The sequence below is a fragment of the Myotis brandtii genome, unplaced genomic scaffold (assembly GCF_000412655.1).
Source record: "Myotis brandtii unplaced genomic scaffold, ASM41265v1 scaffold686, whole genome shotgun sequence".
NCBI lineage: Eukaryota > Metazoa > Chordata > Mammalia > Chiroptera > Vespertilionidae > Myotis > Myotis brandtii.
The window spans coordinates 4047451-4054150 of NW_005370683.1; the positions used below are offsets into that span (position 1 = coordinate 4047451).

Here is a 6700-nt window from a genome sequence, read left to right on the forward strand (position 1 = left end):
ACCCTCCCCGGCCTTCCTGCTGTAGTTTGACAGTCTGTTCGAGGCAACTCTGCCTCTGTATCTATTATTGTTCAAAAGTTTGTAATGGTCTCTATTATCCATGAATGAGTGAGATCATGTGGTATTTTCTAGGATTTATTTCTTACATGAAGGTGAAACTAGTCTCTGTGTGACTTGAGGAGCCCTGACCAGAATACTTCCTTTTTCTCTCCTCAGACTACTTGTATTAAGTCCTGCATCTGTAGGAAGCCACAGTCATGCTGCAGGGAAATGCCTGAGAGAAGAGAAGGAGCTGGAGGGGCCAGTCACTGTCAGAAAGGGAAGACCCAAAGAGAGCGTATCAAAGAGAGCGAAGGTGAGCTTTCCGTCAGACTGAAGTGGTGTGCCATGGGAGAAAGCACCCCTACTGAGCCTGGCATAACAAGCTCTTGTCCAAGCGTCTCCTTCCTTTCCTCCCTCCTGCCACCTCCTTATAACAGAGAACAAGACTGAGGCGGGACGCCACGAAGACCCCAAAAGACACATAAATGTCTACTGTTCCAACAATAGATTGGTCTTAAGCAAACTCAGTACTCCGCTTGCAGCAAACTTGTTTCTAGACAATGCATGTCTAATGAAATAAGTTTGGAAGGACTGAAAGTTCCCACTATATCTCTCAGCTAAAATTACATACAGATGCTGCTCAGTGCCTGTATTAACTTGTAACTGTGAACAAATTATAAGGTTTTAAGATCACAGAAAAGTTTTTGAAGTCGAAAATAACCACCATTACAGACAAAATAACCTGTCACTTCTTTTAGAGTTCAGGGAAATAAAATGTTGGTAAGAAAAATAAAACATTCTGGCTCCGCGCCAGAACATAACATTACGCTCTCTAATACACTTCTAAAGTGCTTATCTTAAGTGTCAGCAAGTGGCTGTTTGTTTAAATCTATCTCCCTTAGAAATTGTATTTAAGATCTTTTTGATTGACAAAACAGAGTGTCTGTTATATATAAGTTTATATGTTAACTTTGCTCTAAAGGAATAGCATCCACACCTTTATTTCATCTGAATCAAACTTATGTACCTTGTGAAACTCGTCCACAAATCATGGAAAGAAAAATATTTCATATATTTAATGAAAGAAGTGATAGCTGTGTGCATTTTCATTCTGCAATTAAAATTTTCCTGACTCTCATTATTTGAAGCAAACAACAAACAGAATTTAGAATCATTGCATGATAACTAAATTTGTCTACAGATACTATGTCTTATAATAATAAGGTTTCTAAGAAATATGTAAGTTCAGAGAAATGAGGCCTAATTATAATTTTATCCTGTGGTTTTGAGAGTAATGGCTTAATCTTAAAGAATTAATAACTGACATAAAATTTAAAGGGAAGTTCCTTTCACCAACACTGATTAGTCAGAAAATATGTGGTATTACCTCTCAAAGGGGGAGTCAGGGGGGAAACACAGTTCTCTTGAGATTTCTCATCTGCAGCTGTATTCTACAGAGGTCTAAAAATCAGAAATGAATTGCCCCAAGGTTCAACCCAAGCTTTTTCTTTGAAGGGCACACGGAGGGTAAATTTTTGAGCCTAATTATTATGCCACTTCAAATACACTCCTTCAGCAAGATTGGTGGAACAGAGCCATCTGCACCCAGGTTCAGCATCTCAAACGCCTGCCCTCCCGACCCTCCTTCGTTCCTCTTCCTGCCTGCCAAGCCACTCTGGCTTTTATGTTCTTTATTCTAACTTTCTCTCTCTCATAGAGGAAGAACTAATGTGAAAGAAACTGAACCATGGTACCAAATGCTCAGCATATACTGATAAGCAGATAGATTCTAAACGGTGCATTGTTTATTTCAAATAATGAAAATTGGGGAAATAACATAGGCCCAATACGATAGTTAAAATAATACGATAGTTAAAATAATATGATAATTAAAACAACTTTTCATAGTAACATAGGCCCAATACGAAAGTTAAAATAATTTTTAACTTTTCATAGTAACATAGGCCCAATACGATATGTCAAATATGCCAGAAAATTCAAAGTCTAAGAGGACTTCTGAAGAGTAGAACTCATATAGCATGCCATTTAGCATACACATTATAACTTGATTTTGCCTTTGTCTTAATAGGTCTACTGCTTTTGGCTATTTTGGAATTGTGTTAATTGGTCTAAAGGTCAGGAGTTCTAGGTTCTACCCTGCTCTTGAACTCTGTGTAACCTTGAGCAATTCATGTAAATGACCTGTTCCAGATCACTTGTTCCCTCATCTGTAAAGCAAGGAAGTTGAATCAAACTTATTTCTAACCTGTGGGTCAAAAACCTATTCACTGAGATTTTCTGTTTTTCACACCTCCCACATCTCAGCCCCCTGGTTCCTCTGAGCAGCACTGAGAATGCAGAAACTTACCTTCTATCACTATTCTGATTTCTTTCAGGTAAAGTTCGTGCTGTGCCAGTGAAACCCCCCATTTCCCATTCCTGATTGATTCCAGGCCACTCCCTATTCAAATCCATTCTACTCTGCCATGGCGGTGGTTTTTATGGAATACTTAGTTAGATTAACAACCTCACCCAAGTCTTTTTAAAAATCTTAAATTGCTCCCACTTATCTTCAAGAAAAGTTTCACCCTACTTAACATAGCTTACAACATTTCACAACCTTTTACATCCTTGTAAACCTGCCTTTTTAGCCTCATCTCCAACCAGCTTTCTTGAATACACTAAGTCATTATCTTTGCTTCTGCTATTGTGTTTAGATTATTCTCACTCCAAAACCTCCCTACTCCTACACCTATTCCTGTCCAGCTTTTACTTATTCTTCAAGATCCAGATTAAATATCCCCTTCTATATTGAGCTTTCTCTTACTCCTTTCTCCATGATAGAATTGAGTGAACCCTTTGTGCAACATTAACTGCATATCTGTGTATGATATCATGCTAAATACAAAGGTACAATGTGCCTAAGAAGTTTTTGCCCTCAGTGAACTTTCTGACTAGTAAAAAATACAGTCCTGAAAGTCAAAAAATGCAACTTAGTTATGTTATCTCTATGACAGAAATCTGTACCCAGTGCAGTTGATCACAAAGAAGAGAGAGTATGGTCAGTTCTATCAGAGAAAAAAGGGAAATGGATCAAAAAAAAGCATCAGAGAGGAAATAATCCTTGAGATGAATCTTGAAAGATCAATAGATATACAGCAGGGGATAAATAATAATCAAGAGGGAGAGAGAGTCTATTCAGTCATTTAGTTATTCATTTAACCAATATTTATTGAGTGCCATGATATGTCAGGCACTGCACTAGGTGCTGAGAACATAAAGGTAAGTAAAATACATACTTTATTTTGTCAAGTACAAACAAGTTAACAAGCAATTTTAATACAATGGATATGGTAGATAGCTGATAAAATAGCCCCTGTAATAAGGAATCTGACTCCAACGGCATTTTTGATGCTTGATCCCTGACAGCTTTCATGCCCCAATCTCCTCCCCCCCCCTTTCCCTATTGCCCATATGAGGGCAAAACATTAAGAAAGCCTTAGAGTCCCATCCATTTTTGCTGGTAGGAAAGTTAAAACCACCCAAACCTCATTTCCACAGGAGCCCTCACTGAGACCCTAACCCCTCACCACAATAAAAATTAAAGCCATCAGATTATCCCCTTTATCAAGACATATTAGACTGTCTTTTGTTCTTGTCCTTCTTTCTTTAAAAAGTTTCATTATGTGAGTGATAATTATTTTCATACCATCTTGGCATCATCAGTCTCGACATGTGAACCAATTGTGGGTGCGAGTAGCTTGCCCTCCACAGGGTAACAGACCTCAGTGATCCCAGCCTCCTGGTGTCCATGGCCTTATATAATTCCCTCTGTTCGAATGTGGGTTGAGCCAAGTGACTTGCTTCTAACAAACAGAATACAGAAAAAGTGATGTATCTCATCACTTTTAAAATATAAGAGTAAAGTAATCCTCTGTGATTAGATTGCAAAAAGACTCTGATATCTCTCCTGCATGTTCTCAATTGTTCTCTTCCTTGCTTTGATGGAAACTGGCTACCATGTTGTGAGACACCCTCTGAGGTCCACAGAGCAACAAACTGAGGGAGGCCTGTGAGTTAGCCACTGAGGAACTGAGGTCCTCAGGCCGTGAGCCTATGTGGGACTGAATCCCACCAAAGACAATATCAGTGAGTTTCCCAGTGGACCCACTACCAGTTGAACCTTCATATGAGACCATTGCCCTGACCAACACCTTGATTGTAGCCTTGTAAGAGACCCTGAGAAGGAGGACCCAGTTAAGCCATGCCCAAATTCTTGTCTCACAGAAACTGTGATGTATAATATATATTTGTTGTCTGAAAAAACTAGGTTTGGAGGTAATTTGTTAAGCATCAATAGATAACTAACACAACGGAGTGTTGCAGTGGTGAAAATACACAAAAATATTATTATCCTTTGGGATGGCGGTAGGGGATGGGTGGCTAACATAACCTAGATAAGAGATATGAGAAGCCTGGCAAATTCATGAAATGTAGGTGCTTAAAATAATCCCATGTGGCTATACTAGAGAGTCTCAGGAGGGTTGGTCTCCAGCTGGGGCTGGAGAGATACACCAAAGGAGGATTGGAGTTGTACAAAGGAGGCATTGAAGAATTTGAAACAGCACAGCAGTATGACCCTATTTATGCAGCTTAAGCGTGTGCTGTGTCCTCCCTCCGATTCAGACATGTCTGGACAGGTAATGAGAGCTAGTGGCCCAGGCCCTCCGTAGTTTGTTTGCACAAATAGTCAAAAAAAATCCTGGAAAATAAGTCAATCTATAAGAAGCAAGAGTTCTAGGCTTCTTGGGTCACTGACAGAAAAGCAGTGGTTCTGCCCTTAGCATGCAGTGACTGCCCCTGTGATTATCCTTCTTCCCAGTCCCTACACATTGATGCCTGAGCCCCATGAAGAAAGAACTACAGTAACAAGCAAGTAATCTACCAGGGCTATTTCACAAAATTCCCATGAGAATCTCAGATCCCAAGACAGTATCATCAAGTCGACAGCAGTGGAGTCAGTAGCTTTGGCAGGAAGCAAGGTCCTGGCTGCTCTGCAAGGAAATTTGTACCTTAAACATTGGACATCGGCATTGGCATCAGTGGCCTGGCAAGGACTCCAGGTATTTCAGAAGACGACATTATTCCTGTTTTTTCTATAAGAGCCAGAACAAAAGAGAAGAAAAACAGTGGACAACAACAACAACAAAAAACCACTTCAGAGCACACACGTGCAACATCCCCTGCCCCCGGCCCCCATATTTGGAGAAGAATTTGAGAAATCCAGACACAGAGCAGTGAAACAAAAAAAGGAATACAAGGTTCAGCCAGCATGGCTCAGTGGTTGAGTGCCGACCTACGAACCAGCAGGTCATGGTTAGATTCCCAGTCAGAGCACATGCCTGGGTTGTGGGCTTGATCCTTAGTAGGGGGCATGCAGGAGGCAGCTGATTAATGATTATTTCTCATCATTGATGTTTCCATCTCTCTCTCCCTCTCCCTTCCTTTCTGAAATCAATAAATATATATTTTTATAAAGGAATACTACATTTTATTAATAAACTAGAGGCATTAATATGGTACATTTGTTACAATTAATGAACCAATATTGATACATAATTATTAACTAAAGTTCATAGTTTGTTCATATTTCCCTAGTAATTCCCTAATGTCCTTTTTCTACTCTGGGATCTCATCCAGGACACACATTACAATTAGTTGCCATGTCTCCTTGGGTTCCTCTTAGCTGTGACATTATCTCAGTTTCCTTATTTTCAATGATCTTGACAGTTTTGAGGAGCATATTGTAGGAGTCCTCTCTACTGGAACTTTTCTGATTTTTTCTTCTCATATTAGACTGGGTTATGAGTTTGGGGAGGAGAAATACTATTTTAATATTGATACAGGGCTCACTTTTATCTCCACACTGCTTTGGCCTGGGAAATTTACAATGTGTTACACTTGTATTTTGGAACCATCTCTACTGTAGAGGAAATAGAGTGAGGGCAAACACAAAACAGTGTGACCAACTTGAAGACTATTGCAATGATTCAATGAGATATAATAAGGATCTGGGCTAAGACAACTATGGTGTGAAAAGAGTGGAAGGGAAAGATAACAGATATGTTAAGGACTTATATCGAGCAGAACTCTATAACCAATTTTATATGGATGGTAAGAATCTGCAAACATGACTGAGAAGAAATGGTTGAGAATGTGGAAGAAGAACCAGAAAGAGCAGTGTGCCAATGCCAAAGGAAGAAAGAATGCTGTAGTAAGTCAAATAAAAGAGGATAAAAATGACCTTTGAACTTGGAAATTAATAAGGTTACTAGTCAGGAGCAGCAGCATAATTGGAAAGGCTGGAAAGTGAATTGAATGTAAGCAAAATAAAAATAGTGAATGTCAATATTTCTGAGCATTCTTATTATAAAGAAAAAGAAAATGGTCAGTATAGAAGCTAGGGAGATATATAGAATTGGGGACATTCAATAATATATGAGACATGAGCATATATTTGTAGACTATATGGGGTGATAGGAACCAGTAAAGGAAGATTGAAAATATGGCAAAATGAAAAAAATTGTCTTAGAGGAGGTGAAAAGATGCTAATAATAGTTACACACACTGAGTATTTACCTAACCTTCCAGGCACTGG

General features: G+C 39.1%; 1 long non-coding RNA gene across 2 annotated transcripts in view; it reads left to right on the plus strand.

Annotated features, from left to right (window-relative positions):
* LOC102261935 overlaps positions 1–2802 on the plus strand; it is a 7683-nt gene extending 4881 nt beyond the window's left edge. Inside the window, exons 4-5 of one of the 2 annotated variants that reach the window (XR_314467.2) lie at positions 217–355; positions 2439–2802. This is a non-coding gene — a long non-coding RNA (uncharacterized LOC102261935). Of the gene's footprint in view, positions 1–216; positions 1155–2438 lie in introns of those variants that run through there. The other variant, XR_001359728.1, reaches the window with a different exon arrangement.
* Positions 2803–6700: the final 3898 nt, after the last annotated feature.